The 15,652-nt window shown below is 35.5% G+C and overlaps 1 protein-coding gene across 2 annotated transcripts in view; it reads right to left on the reverse strand.

Annotated features, from left to right (window-relative positions):
- nAChRalpha1 (nicotinic acetylcholine receptor alpha1) overlaps nt 1-15,652 on the reverse strand; it is a 778,319-nt gene that overhangs the window by 743,950 nt on the left and 18,717 nt on the right. The gene's annotated exons all lie outside the window — the stretch shown is intronic.

Here is a 15,652-nt window from a genome sequence, read left to right on the forward strand (position 1 = left end):
TACGTATTTTTCGATTATCTGATACTGTTAACTACTGTTAAGCAAATTAACTCCTGTCCGTGTAACGTGGGTTCCTGTGGGAACCGGTCAAAACCCCCACAGCCAAAACCCCCACACTCAAGAAATGTCAAAACGCCCACACAAACGGTCATAACCCGCACACAAATAGACAAATCTCCCAAACGCACGAACGGTCAAAACCCCCACAGCCAAAACCCCCACACTCAAGAAATGTCAAAACGCCCACACGATCGGTCATAACCCCCACACAAATGGACAAATCTCCCAAATACACGAACGGTCATAACCCCCACAGCCAAAACCCCCACACTGGTAGTCGGTCATAACCTCCAACGGTCATAACGCCCACACAAATGGACAAAACAGCCACACATAGCAACGGTCACAATCCCCACATAAATGGACAAAAGCCCCACACACATGGACAAAACTCCCACATGCAGAAATAGTCCCAACTGCCACACAAATGGACAAAACCCCCACACAATCGGACAAATCTCCCACACTCTGAAATGATCTTGGTTGCATGTATTGCCCTTGCACTTTTTAATAACATTTTTTATTCCAATTAAACTGATGTTCCAACTATTCTTCTTGGGCGTCATAAAGAGCCGCAACAAAGACGTGGAATGGCGATCATTTCAGAGTGTGGGGGATTTGTCCGATTTTGTGGGGGTTTTGTCCATTTGTGTGGCAGTTGTGACAATTTCTGCATGTAGAGGTTTTGACCATTTATGTGGGAGTTTTGTCCATTTATGTGGGGATTATGACCGTTGCTATGTGTGGCTGTTTTGTCCATTTGTGTGGGGATTATGACCGATTGTGTGGGCGTTTTGACATTTCTTGAGTGTGGGGGTTTTGGCTGTGGGGGTTTTGACCGTTCGTGCGTTTGGGAGATTTGTCCATTTGTGTGGGGGTTATGACCGATCGTGTGGGCGTTTTGACATTTCTTGAGTGTGGGGGTTTTGGCTGTGGGGGTTTTGACCGTTCGTGCGTTTGGGAGATTTGTCCATTTGTGTGGGGGTTATGACCGATCGTGTGGGCGTTTTGACATTTCTTGAGTGTGGGGGTTTTGGCTGTGGGGGTTTTGACCGTTCGTGCGTTTGGGAGATTTGTCCATTTGTGTGGGGGTTATGACCGTTTGTGTGGGTGTTTTGACATTTCTTGAGTTTGGGGATTTTGGCTGTGGGGGTTTTGACCTAGACCCGTTCCTGTCACCACCGCATGGCGCATTCTCAGTATGCGGATCGAGGAGAAGGGCCTCTAGATATAGAGGTTAACTGCGAATATACTGAATAAGCAGTCGCGGACAGACCACATGGAGTGGTCCTCCAGCTTGGGGGTTTGGGTAAGGCTAACAATCTCATCCTGTAAAAAAAAGACATTTGTTCAGAAACATTCACAAAAGCCTCGGACAAGGACTGATAACTTGGCACGATCTCAGCAAAAGAAAATGGACATGTGATTTGAAACATAGAATATTATAAGTTTTTATAGGGCAGGCGCGTTAAAATCCGTAACGAGTGAGTTACAAAAATACAGGATGGACCTAGTAGGAGTTCAAAAAATGAAATGAAATCTTTAAGTTTTACGTCCCACGGTTATGCCAGTTAGGCTAAAGGAGACGGTGATGATGAGTAATGAATGAAATGGTGGAATGAAGAAAGTGGGAGAAACGGTAGAACCCCGAGGAAACCCACGCACACGGTGTTTGTCCACCACAAAGTCCACTTGACGGAAGCTGGGATCGAACCCCGGACCCCAAGCACCAGAGGTGAACGCTCTACCACTGAACGCTTTTCACCCAAAACTTCTGCTATAAAATACCACTGACAACGAACTTACTTTCAGGCCATGACATGGATGGGTCTTAGTCAAGACATGGATCCCACTAAGTGGGGTTGGATTGATGAAGGGGACAAAGTGATACCAATAATGATGAATAATAAACCTGCTCCTGACAGCCTTATAAAAATGATTCACTGCAGCTGTTCATGTGGATGTATCATTCTTAAATGTACGTGTAAGAAATATGGTCTCGATTGCACTGCAACGTGTTGATCTTGTTATAATGACAACTGTGAAAACATGGCAAATAAACCTCATGGAAGTGATGAAGAAATTTAGGGTGTTTTTTAAATATAAACGCAATATGAACAAATAAAAGGACAATTCTTTAACATATATTAGGAGAAAATTAATACAACAAAAAGTGATTGTTAATATATAACATTATATAGGATGTAAAGTACGTGTTGCATTTTAATATATAAAAAACATGCCAGTGATACGCATGCCAATTATTTTTATTTATTCTATAACATGATTTGTGACCGTCATATTGTAAATGTGACAGCTGGTAATGAAACACTTTCGTAAAATTGACAGCATTTTTATCATAATTTTGTAATGCTCGTACGATATGCATTAAATTATTATTATTATTATTATTATTATTATTATTATTATTATTATTATTATTATTATTATTATTATTATTATTACTATTATTATTATTATTATTATTATTATTATTACTATTATTATTATTATTATTATTATTATTATTATTATTATTATTATTATTGTAGTTGTTTCCTTTAATTTATAAGAACAATTCAGATACTTCTCTTTATAAAATTAAAGTATTACATGATTTAAAGAAAAGATATGTTGCCTTACATGGCCTAGTTCAATGTTATAAAATACAACACTCTCGTCACATAAAATGATCTAGCTCGCTTAGTGTTTAAGATACAGAAATGATTTTGCTATCAATCGAAGGAGAATATTCTACTCTATAACGATCATTTCGGATGATTTTTTGAAACTATAACGGTTTCATAGTTATGTGCCAATTAAGACAGACAACGAACCGAATACAACTATTCTTTTTTGAAAAATGGCCGCCATATTTAAATACAGTGACACCATCACAAGACAGTACCACCTTTCCTTGATTACGTTATCTATTACCAACAATTTGACACAAGAACGAAGTTTCTATCTTAATTCTGTGAGAAGATATAATTGCTAATTTTTGATATGTTGTTTAGAATGCTTTTTTCTACCAGAAAAACTAAAAAAGCTTTTCTTGCAATTTGTTAGGGGTCAAACCATATATTGACTGGACTAATTTAAAATAAGCGGACATCCGATGTACAAGACAGGCACGTAAACACATAATATATATATCAAAATATGACTCTACATGCTATTAGTATTTTTGAGCCCAAACAATTACGACATCATTTACATTCAGGGCTATCAATGGAAACAAATGTAATAATAGCTAATAATTCGACGGAAGATTTTAAACGGATAATGATGAAAGAAAACGAAAAGACTTGAATCGTAGACCGGACCGTCACTCGCTACTGCAATTTGTCAATATGGTGGGAAAACGTTTACTTAGTATTCCACATCAATGAATACCTCCACGAATCGTGTCTCGCCACGTCCTCAGTTGCTAATTCAGGTTCAAATCATACATTTCGAATGATTGATATATGTCTAGTTCAAAACTCGGGGGGGGGAGTTAAAAATTAAAGAAAAAAAAATCTTGAAAAAGAGAATAGAGGAATAGATAGAGAAGAAAGAGAGAGAAAAAGTGACGCCAAAGAAATAATCTAGGACACTAAAACTACAAATATAAGTGGTCGAATTTCAACATACAACAATCCACAGCCAAATATACTTTTATATGACGAAGAAAGTGGCATACTCAAATGCGTGACCCGAAAGGGGTCTCTGAGTGCCTTAGTACGAGTCCGTGCTTTATAGGTGACCATCTAACAAGGAATAAGCCCTGTGGAATGATTTACTATTAACTGTTTCCGGTAGCAATTCATTCAGATTACGGCCGGTCCAGCCGGAAGGTGTAGTCTCTAATTTAGAATTTCTAAAAAAATATCCGACCCGTAAGAAACTAAGATGAATTCCAAGTAAAGTATGGAAAACTACACTAAAGTCAATAAGTAGAAAAAATCTAACTAGAAAAAAAATAAATAAAGTGAATTTTGTATTAGTAAGTTGTCTGCCAAATCTTAATAGTGGCTACCAATCAGCAAGGTTGCCAGCCCTGAGGCGTCAACTAATTTCAAACACTATATACTAGAATCAAAAGAAGTGAAAATTCATGAGTATTATGGTTAGACGCCTTGGTACGGTAATACAAGAGTATACTGTATAGATTTACTAGATTATTTGATCCTGTCCACTTCGTCACCTCTACGACCAATAATGAGCTTGGTTTTGTCGGATGACGTGGAGAAGAAATCCGAGTTGCAGAGTAGTATCGTAAACATGAACTAAACGCGTATATTTAAATTGTATGAATTCTGCAAACGGTTATTCTGTTATGTGATTACTTGGAAAATATCCAGAATCGTTTACCATATGACACTATTAAAATTGTCAGACTAGATGTTCTGTGAGTATGCAATATTTTGATTGAATGCCAAGCTACAAAGTGCGAATATAGTCCATCGATTCCTCATCCTCATACAAAATTCTAGTGTAGAAGTCAGTACTCGAAACATTCATTATTAAATATAAACACTCAATAGCTTAGCACGTGGCAACGAATACACTGGGCACATACATCTAGCGGTGTCCTATCATTTACTCACACTCATTTTATTTATAAATTATTATTCGTTTATATTCATTTACATTCTATAACGTAGATTCAATTTCGGATACCTTATACTTTAATTATACCCAAGACTGTTCAAAGCAGCCACATCATATATTTTACAGCCTATAGACCACTGAAAAAATCATCGCGCACTGATCGGTACACGAGAAGTCGCATGAACCAAGACCCTCTTTCAACACAAGCCATACTATATTCCATTTCACAGCTTAAAATTTGTATATACGCAAAGAAATGCAATATTATTGACGATACTTTTAACTAAATGTGTTTATATTTTGATAACAACAATGAGGTTAATCATTGAACGCAAAGAAAGGGAAAGAAATTGGCATTGCAATCTGGCAACGGAAATAGCATCATATAGGCTAACAAAGGTAAATTTCTTTCTTGTTAACTATTTAACTATTGGGCTATAAACATTTTGTACTTTTCAGTATAACCAATTAGTAATATATTTGATGGGTTCGTCTACCCATCTGGGCCGAAGCTGTAACATATTTCTAAATTATCGCTATAAAAGGGTCATTTTCTATTTGACTAAATCATTACGTTTCGGAGTAACAAAAAACTAGCGGCGACTAGTTCTTAATTTGGTACGAGGTGGCGTTAGTAGTACAAAAACAACCTGTGCAAAATTAAATATTCTTTGCAGTCTGTTATCGTTATAGCTGTTAATAGTATACGGTACAGAATTAAATATAAATTTTAATTATGAATCAATGTGCTTACAACAAAGGACCAAAGGAGATGACTGCTTAAGAAATATACTGTCCATAAAGGAATATATCACATTTTCACTCACACATCACTACTGTCAAAATACTAAAATTACACACATATACCAAGAAAACAAACACTATTACACATCATTACACATGTTAAATCATCTTATCACACAGTCCAACTATACGTAAATCAAACAAACTACTAAACTTTACCTTCAAATTACAAATTACTAAACGGGCTCTATCCACTGAAAAGGGGAAACTAAATAATTAGAGCCAAGTAGCCCTTCTAAAAACTAAATAATGTTTTCCAAGCACTGTTAATGCCACAGAAAGGACACATCAAAAGTACTAATGATAAGGGTTCCTTTCCTGAGGAGAAGAGAACCCTAACGAAAAATCATTTATTTCTGTTGAAAGCTTTGGTGAATTTAGGAATAAGGGAGAGTCCCTGTTCTTACTTACACTGACATTATGATAATGAATTCAACTACACATAACTATACTTCTACCGCCATGGAGAAAAAAAAATCACATATACTAAACACATAGACAAAACTATGTCAGGACAGGCTACCGCAACTCTAAATGAATTCGGAGGGATGACGGGAGTTATTAGGAAAACACTAATCTTCGCACTGTTTTTCAGAAGGAATGAAAAGCACACACTACCATACATTCTGTCCATTACTATTTATATTAGCAAACATGTCATCTTCTGGATTGGATTCTATATTTCACTCTTTTTGACTGTTTTTTTTACTGCTGAATTTAACTGTTCAGGGCTCCCTTCTGTTACCAGCAAATTTATTTATTAATTAAAACTAATTTTACTTGCTTTCTGATGCTTACTCACGAAGAAACCCCAAATGTTCGTGGAGCAAAACTAACGGGGTGGTTCTTGACGAGTTTCAAGGTAGTGAATGAGAAGAATCGAGCCTTAATACTAGCGCTTCGCAAATAGTTCCAATCATAACAGAGAGATTTGGCGGCGGAAAATTATAAAGCAAATGAAAAATAGCAAAAACTAGATAAAACCGGATCTTGGTAGGATGTGGGCATTTCAGAGAGACGAAAGGGATCTAAATTATTCTGCCGAAAATCAGATTGGTGGATAATTTCAAGAATTTCTGTCCAATTGCGGGCCTATGTTTTCGTATAGCATTAAGATGATAATTTCAATACTCATCCATGTAAAATGTCCATATTCGGGACTCATAATAAAATAATGTATAAATAAAGATATTATTCCCTAAAATATAATTTCTACTAGATTATCAAAGCTTCCACATTAATTTTGGTTTAAATAAGGGACAAATGAATATACTACACTGACCGAAGTTATATTTAGAAAATCACAGAGTACAGTGGGTTTAAAAATTATTGGACCCTTCCAAACAAAAATTCAACTATCTGTAATGGTACATTACAGCCTAGAATTGAACGGTGTTCACCAGATTATGGCGTATGCTGATGATGTAAATTTAATCGGGGATGATAGAACAATAGAAATAAATGCAGAGGTCTTATTAAACGCTTGCAGGGACATGGGTTTAGAAGTAAATGCAGAAAAACTAAATACATGGAAGTGCGTCGGGACCGTAATACGGCAAATTAAGGATGCATTAAAATATTAAATAATATTGTTGATAAAGTGGATAGTTTCAAATATCTGAGATCAATATTACCAGACGAAAATCATATTTACGAAGAAATTAAATGTCGACTAAAAGCAGGGAGTTCGTGTTATTAATCAGTTTAAGATCTTTTGTCGTCGCGAATTCTGTCGAGGAATTTGAACCTTAAAATATATAAAAAGATAATCATGCCTGTTGTTCTATATGGTTGCGAAACATTGTCGCTTACTCTGAAAGAAGAACATAGAGTGAAAGTATTTGAGAACAAGATCCTGAGGCTAACATTCGGACTCACTAGGAACGGGAATGGGGAATGGCGGAATCTTAATAACGAGGAACTACATAATTTATACAGTTTAAATGAAAATGAAATGAAATCTTTAAGTTTTACGTCCCACGATAATGCCGGTTAGGCTAAAGGAGACGGTGATAATGAGATATGAGTGAAATGGTGGAATCAAAAAAGTGGGAGGAAACGGGAGAACGCCGAGAAAACCCACGAGCACGGTGTTTGTCCACCACAAAGTCCACACGGCTCGTGCTGGGATCGAACCAGGGACCCCAAGCACCGGAGGTGAACGCTCAATCACTGAGCCACCGCGCCCCCTTATACAGTTTACCAAATATTGTTAGAGTCATCAAGTCTAGGAGGCATAGGTGGGCAGGTCATGTAGCTAGGATGGGAGAAAGTAGAAACGCTTTCAAAGTCTTGACTGGAAGACCAATCGGAAAACGACCATTAGGAAGACCTAGGCGCCGATGGGATGACAATATTAAGATGGATCTCGCAGAGATAGGAATACAAAGTAGTAACTGGATCCAGTTAGTTAGTTAACTCCTGTATTCAGAGTTATCTATCGGTGATATTATAAAGCACCTTACGGTGACATTTAACGCATGTAATGGATTTCCAATCTAGAGTTAGTTGGCAACTGTAGTATTTTGTAATGACGTATAACATGGTCCTTATCTTTCTTTCTTTCTCTCTCTCTCTTTCTCTCTCTCAATATACAGTATATACTAACGGGAAAAGTTAATTTGTTAAGTAATACAAATTTATTTGTTTTAAACAAAAGCGTTTGTTTCCTGTAAATTGATTCATTCTGTTTGATTAAAAGTTTAACTGAAATAACTAGACACAGAGTAGGAAAACATTTGGAATCGATATCATGTTTGGGGGCTGTGTATGATTCATTCAACATATCCAGTATTCTGTACTGAAAATTGAAAGTTAAGTTTGCACTATGGGAGTTTAAAAATGAGAGTTAATTTCATCTGGCCTACAATGAAACGCGCCCAAGCTTGATCACGCAAAGTTGAAAGATAGAAGAGCCTTGTAAACTATAATAAAGACAAAATTAGTAGATATATTTGTTAATTTATTTGCTTCACGTAAAACAATGCAAGTCTTTCTGAGTCACAGACACAAACACACAAACAAAAAAAGCAAACAAAAAACACGAATCTACAGAATCCCTTGACAAAGAGTTTTGTTGTTCATTAACCAACATTGCTTAACAAAAACTCTACAAATTCGATATTGTGAGCTGATGTTAGTAAAAGCTGTTACAAAACATTTTTCATTGCACTTTTAACCCGTTTTGTGTATTGTAGGTTTTCATTTATGAAAAAAATCCGAATTGAAATTTGTGGAAACGGTAGAGCATGTTTCATATTCAGAAGTTCTGATCATTTTGAGTATCATAGAACGGCTTCCTCATTTACCAGTGAGCAAACGCACGTCTTGGTTGGCGATGATCTAGCCACAACCAAGCTGTAAAGTAAATATCTGATGGCAGAATTTAAGAGTATTCTAATGGACTGTGGTTACATTGGTAGGATCGTAACATACAAATATATAGAATATAACCTATGAAAGCCAGATGCATGATGCATTCTAAGACGATTATATTGTTGGGGCAAAACTAATCCGTCTTTTCTTCATAAAGAAGAAATTAATACCTAACTAGACTAATTACGCTTTTTCCTAATATTTCCTCCTTCTTTTGATTTTCTAAATATAAAAATCAATTGCAAGGACAGTAAACATCGGATGTGCAGGACCGGAATTAACCACCCCTTGACTGAAAGAAGATTGCAGACCTTACGCTGACGTGCAACATTATATAAAAATGATTGTATGTGTGTGATGTATGTTCCACTATACCTGTAATTCTGGAATACTTGGAGCAATCTCAACCAAATTGAGTATTTATATTACTTACAAGAAGGTAAAATACCGCGGGCGTAAGAGCCACTAGAACACCTAAAAGTAAATTGGAAGGGGAGTCATAAATAATAATCAGAACCAATCTATATTACTGTCAATTCCATAGTTTTAAAGGTCGCTGAGATGAATAGTGAAATTTCTGATGCCATTTTTTAAGTTCACTCAACCATTATTATAATATATAGAGGAAATATGTAAGAATATTCGAAAATTAACGATATTATTGTAAAATCCTTAGTTTTCCGGGTCCTTAAGATGAATAGTCACACATGCTCGATACAATTAAAGTCCAAATTCAGTTTATTGGTGAGAAATGAGAAGTGGAGGTGAGAAGTGATGAAAAATAAAATGTCTGAGATAACTGGGATCACTGTCGATTCCATCGTGGTTTATTGTTGATTAGTGTGTTTTTTGGGTCGCTAACCTGTTAGGTACCACTCCGCATTACATTTAAGCCCAATCTTAGGCAAAAACGGGCATGTCAGTTGGTTCAGGAATATACAGATACGACGTCGATGGCGTTATCTGCCATTGCTTATTGTACTCGGTTTCTTATTTTGTGACAGGGGGATGTTTATGTCAATAGAACTGGAATTGTCAGGGTCAAAGCGTGCATATGAAAAGAAATGAAAATGAAATGAATTTTTTTGAGTTTTACATCCCACGATTTTGCCGGCTAGGCTAAAGGAGAGGGTGATGATGAGAAATGAATGAAATGGTGGAATGAAGAAAGTAGGAGGAAACGAGACAACCCAAAGAAAACCCACGCACACGGTATTTGTTCACCACAAAGTTCACTTGGCGGGAGGAGAATTTGAACCAGGAACCCCATGCACAGAGATGAACGCTCTACCAGTTTTTTTAAAAAGTTAACTGACTCACCGAACGTGTCTCAGTAACTTACTTGAACAACTTATTACTAATTTTTCTTGCTTTACTCGTTTAACTTGATTTTCCAATTACCGAAAAAGACAGTGACACGAACACAGAAATAACGAGAACAATTGAAATCACAAAGGCTCTCCGAAGGACCATGTACACCAAAGTCGCACATGCTAGCCACTACACCAGCTCAGAGGGCACCACTTAGCCACCGTGTCAGAGTGTCTAGTCATGGCTACAACGAAAATGTATATTTTGTATGTTCTTCTCAATATTGTTTCTATTTAGGTATAAAAGTGATATTTTAAAAGGCACAAGCGGTTAAGAAGAAGAAGAAGAAAATATACAATGAAATAATTTAAATATTTATGTTGTATCGATATATTTCTTCTTTGGGTTGCTATGACAATCTGTTTATCTGGTTGATATGGTAATGAAGAAAGATAGAACGAAGAACCATCTTGTAAGAATTTGATTGTTCATTATTTCAATGTGTCAAATTCGATATATTTTGCGAAATAAACATATCCAAAAGTGCATAATCGTGGTGTGTGATTTATCATATTCTTGTGTAGTCTATAGATTCTAAAAGTATATTGGGAAATTGGGAAGAAGCACGTTACATATACTGTATTTATAGTGCCGAAACCCCAGGAACTTTGAGATTAGTTAGAAGTTATAGTAAACTATCTCATATACTCGAACACCACGGATCACACTCTATTACGAAATAAAAAGAAAATATATCGAAGAATTAAAATGAATATTCAAAGGAACGAAAATACCAGTTCTGGCGTTGAAGATGTCAATATACCGTCAACTGAGACAACGGATGTGCTTGATCTTAAACGACAGGTAGGACAAAAAATGAATTCCATAACACAATAAATAGGACAGAAAATGGATTCCAGATTGGAGCAAGTAACACAGCAAATAGGACAACAGATCGATTCCAAATTGGATTCCAGGTTGGAACAAGTGACACAACAAATAGGACAGTAGATGGATTCCAAATTGGAACAAGTAACGCAACAGATAGATACCAAACTGGAACTAATCGACAATAGGATAGAGCAAATTATCCATAGTTTTGCAGCTGTGAGAAGTACAGTTGAAGTAGTAGAAACACAGGTTAATGATAATACAAACCAAATTTGGATACTGCAACAAGAAGTACAGATCATCAAAGAGAAAATTAGTACAGCAAATTGTAATCCCTACCCTGCCATCAACGTAGCGCATGTGGAACATAAGAGAGCTGAATCAAAACCACGTGAAGAGGACAGTAATCCATCAGAAAGCTACTCTGAAAGGGGGGACGCCATTTCTAATATCGAGGTTGAAGTAAGATCACCTCAAAGGAACCATACGCACGTAAAACCTAGACGTTTAAGATATTTTAGTACTAATAACCGCGTTAAATTTAGTGAAATTGTTTAGGATTTATTAACTACTATCTTCACCTACAGAGTAGCACTCTTTCAGACTTGGCATTTCTTAGTCTCAATCTGTGTACTAAAGTTCAACTCGATCGACTCAAATTGCAATCGTTGCATTCGTCTTTCTTTGATAAGATTCTTCTTGGAGTCGAATCAATGAGCATAGAACGCACCGTTCTTGTTGAAAGGGTGATAGTCTTTGAAAGAATGCTTGAATCATACTTTTGTGTCCGAGAGGAGAGTGTTACACCCCTCGCAGAATAAACAGATTTGTGTCCGCTGATTATAAAACTTAAAGTTACGAAGTAGAGAGGACAAATATCTGGAAAATTGAGAAAAAATGAGATAGTAATAATAGATTACTATTAAAAAGAAAATAAGAAAATAAGTGAAGATATTCTACAGGAAAGGTAATAATGTTTCTGCTACAGTAATGTAAGACATTAACATAATAAATTTTAATTTAGATTTAAAAAAATAGAAAATGACCAATATCCATGAGATAAACGGAAACAGCTATGCATTATTACTTCCAGTAACTGAGTTCTCCCAAAGTTATCTGGTGCTCATTGTATGAAATATATTATTTTAATTTAAAGATGATACATGTTTTCTGGGTGTCATCGTAACTAACAGTTCGCCATATACACACTTTAATTCGCTTGTTAACAATACGTACCCAACACCTACGTGATCTCAGTTATCGGATGTAACTAAAAGTCCTGTTTTTCCCATTCGCCATTCTTTCGTGTCCGCACAGCTCTGGCGTTCCACATATCACAAATTCGATTTTTGAAAGAACGAAAAGTAAAAACAAACAAACATGTGTGTATTTGATTGTTTGTTTAGTATAACCAATCCATTCATTTCTATTTTTTTGCAAAAGAAGTTATTGAAAAGACAATAAATATTGTATCATAGGGGAATTTTTATTTGAATGGCAGTAGTCCTACTTACGTTTGCTTACGCATTTTATTCTTTTGTTATACAGTGGGTTCGAAAGCTTTTGACAGAAAATTAAACTCTGGTTCAATTGCCTTTTTCCCGTGCAACAATTTTTAAATGTCTTTTTTAAAATTACTTTTTAAAAATAAATGAATAATATAAAATACATTTCATTTCATGAAACAGATCAAATTCAATTCTGATGGTTCTCGTATAATATAATCTGTTTTATAAACATGAAAGCATAAAACGTACAATATAAACCCTTATCAAAGTTTATGCAGCAATAAGAATAATTCACTATACGCAGAGATATTGTACAAAAAGATATTTTTTTCATGTAGATAAAGAGCTATAACATTTTAAAATATTCTATAGAAAGCTTTTTATTACTATTGTTATTATTGTTATTTCAATTTTAAATTGAATATTATAATAAAAAATACTTCTAAGTTCATTGCTTATTTTAAGAGTAAGACTCTTTCTTCTTCCCATACCGTTTAAACATACATTATCTATCACAGTTGTATTGGTTCTATTATTCATTGTTTTGCTCGGTTTTCATATGGGGAAAAGCGAACACTTGAATTTGTAATAAAAAATTAATAACTTCTGTGATCCCAAAGGGAAATGCAAACTTCATTTAAAAAATCCTAAATTTCTACCCGACGAGTACGAGAAAAGTGTTGTTCTTTTCAAAGAGTGTAGTTCAAATATTTATCGAACATTTGTATTTGAAATTGGAAGTATGATTAATTCTCAAGTTTAAAGTAGGTAATCAGTAATATAGGTATTATAAATGAAAGTGGACGAATCAAATCTTAAGCTCACCTACTATACCAAGATCAAAAACCTCACCTCTAATGCAAGGCGAAACCCTCGCAAAGGAGTTGGTATTATTTTATTTTATTTATGCATATTTTTGGAGATTACCGAGATCTACGGCCTTAAGCAAGCTATGTATGAGGGACGACGTACGTGGGGAGCAGAAGAAAGCAGCAGCTTGGGACATTATGTTTTCTCCCATCCTGGCACTTGTCTGGCCTGGTGTGAATGAAGAAGAAACAGGAGAAATAACATTCAGGATGGCTGGGCTGTAAAAGCACTTTCGATCTAGTGCCCCCACCGGGAATCAAACCAGGAATCACTCGAACCATAGCAAGAATATTAGCGACTACACTACACAGAAATACACAGAGTCTGGCATTTGGCTGACAGTAAATAAAATTAGTTAATTAATAAATAACATCATACAATATTAGTTCAGTAATACGTCTTCTTATCTATGCTACCACTTGGCTGAATAAATAGAAGGAATTAATTTAATGTCCAACTATAATACCTGAAAATTGAACATGTCCTAAAATCCCAAGCCTGATTGAGGGTGAATTCCTCGCTAGGGAGTTATCTTTTGGCCTATATATATATATAATACAATGCATAAATGATTAACCATTTGCCAAATGATTAAAAGGATTTCTTACAATCTGTAGATTATGAAGTAAAAATACTTCACGAAAGAAAACGTTCATTAATAAATTCTCCCATTATTACATTTGTCATAATATTTACGGTGCAACACTTAAAATCTTTATTGTTATAAGTCCTATAGCACAACGTTAGCATCAATTGTGGAATAGGCCCGAGGTTATATCTTCACATAGTTATTATAAGGATTGAGCCAATAAAATTCTTATTTATAAATTTAAAAAAAAATACAATTTGTTGCCCAACGAAAATAAACAAAATAAATAAACTTTGCATGGAAATGATGATTATTGTATAGATAAGTGAAATTAACGAAAATGAAATTTTCATTTTTACGTGCATCGTACGGACATGTCCTGTAGGCAAGAGAGGGTGGATGATTAATGGAAGTTAATGGTAATAAACGAAGTGATAGGATAAGAATTTGGCTGAAAACGTGAAAATCTCGAGAAAACCCACCCACACGATGGTGTCCACCAGAAACTCACATGGCTTTCGGTTGAACCTCTACTGGAGGTAACGCTTTACCAGATAATTGAATATAAATGGTTGGGATCAATCACGTGTTTGTGGTAAAGTAACTGAAAAATGCATCTTGTATATAGCTTTTTTATTAACTAAAGGTATTTTCTTTCTGAACAAATGTTCTGTTTAAGTTACAACTGCATCCAATAATCTTCGGGCAATTGTAATGCCATAGTAATGTTACAAATAGTTTTAAAATGAGATGGGTATTATTTCAGTGCGTTCAGAAAGTATCTAACATTCTTCCCGCAATGAAGTACTGTGATTTTCTTCCGTGTAGATGTAGAGGAGACACTTATGCGTAGTCGTGAATTTTACCCCGCGCGCAGAAAATGTCAGTCGCTTGCAGTCCGCCGAGTCAAGACATGTAGTGAGCGGTGGTCGGATTTCAGTTTTTGTAAAATGACAGAAAAACCTAAGCAGAGATGCTGTATCAAATTTTACCAAACGCTTGGCGATATCCAAGCGGAAACCATCCAATCGTATCGGTACATTCAATTTTGAACCAGAACTTAATCATGAGGACAGTGTTCGCAACATTTGATTCAGGCTTTCATCGCCAAACATAAAATCCCTATGTTCTCAGACTTCCTACTCACCCGACATGGTTCCATGTAACTTTCGTTTATTTCCCAAACTGAAAATGTCACTAAAAGAGACCCGAATTGAGTCAAGAGAAAACATCATGCAGAGTGATATAACTTTGAAGGAGATTAGTTATTCGGATTTCCAATTTAATAAATGTACTTTTGCCAATCAAAGGTTCGATACTGTTTAAATACACCTCGTATATTAATATAGCACTTTGAAGATATATCCAAACTTTCCTGTTGGAACTGATTCAAGAAAGCTTGATCTATAATTTTTCTTTCAGCAATAACCCCATGATTTTTTTTCCATGGTACAACATCCTGCTAATGCAAACTAATGCTTTACGATGGCCTAGTTCTTATCAATTGATGCAGAAATATTAGTAATTACTCTTTCTTCAGCTGGAAATTACATGGTGATTTTGCTGTGCGTGTAACTTCCTACATAATGATCCACGTCTTAGTCCTCTGAGATGACTTTAGTGTGTTCTTTTTCCTCTCTTGCCCTGG

Source organism: Thermobia domestica, chromosome 12 (assembly GCF_964235325.1).
Source record: "Thermobia domestica chromosome 12, izTheDome1.hap1.1, whole genome shotgun sequence".
Lineage (NCBI taxonomy): Eukaryota > Metazoa > Arthropoda > Insecta > Zygentoma > Lepismatidae > Thermobia > Thermobia domestica.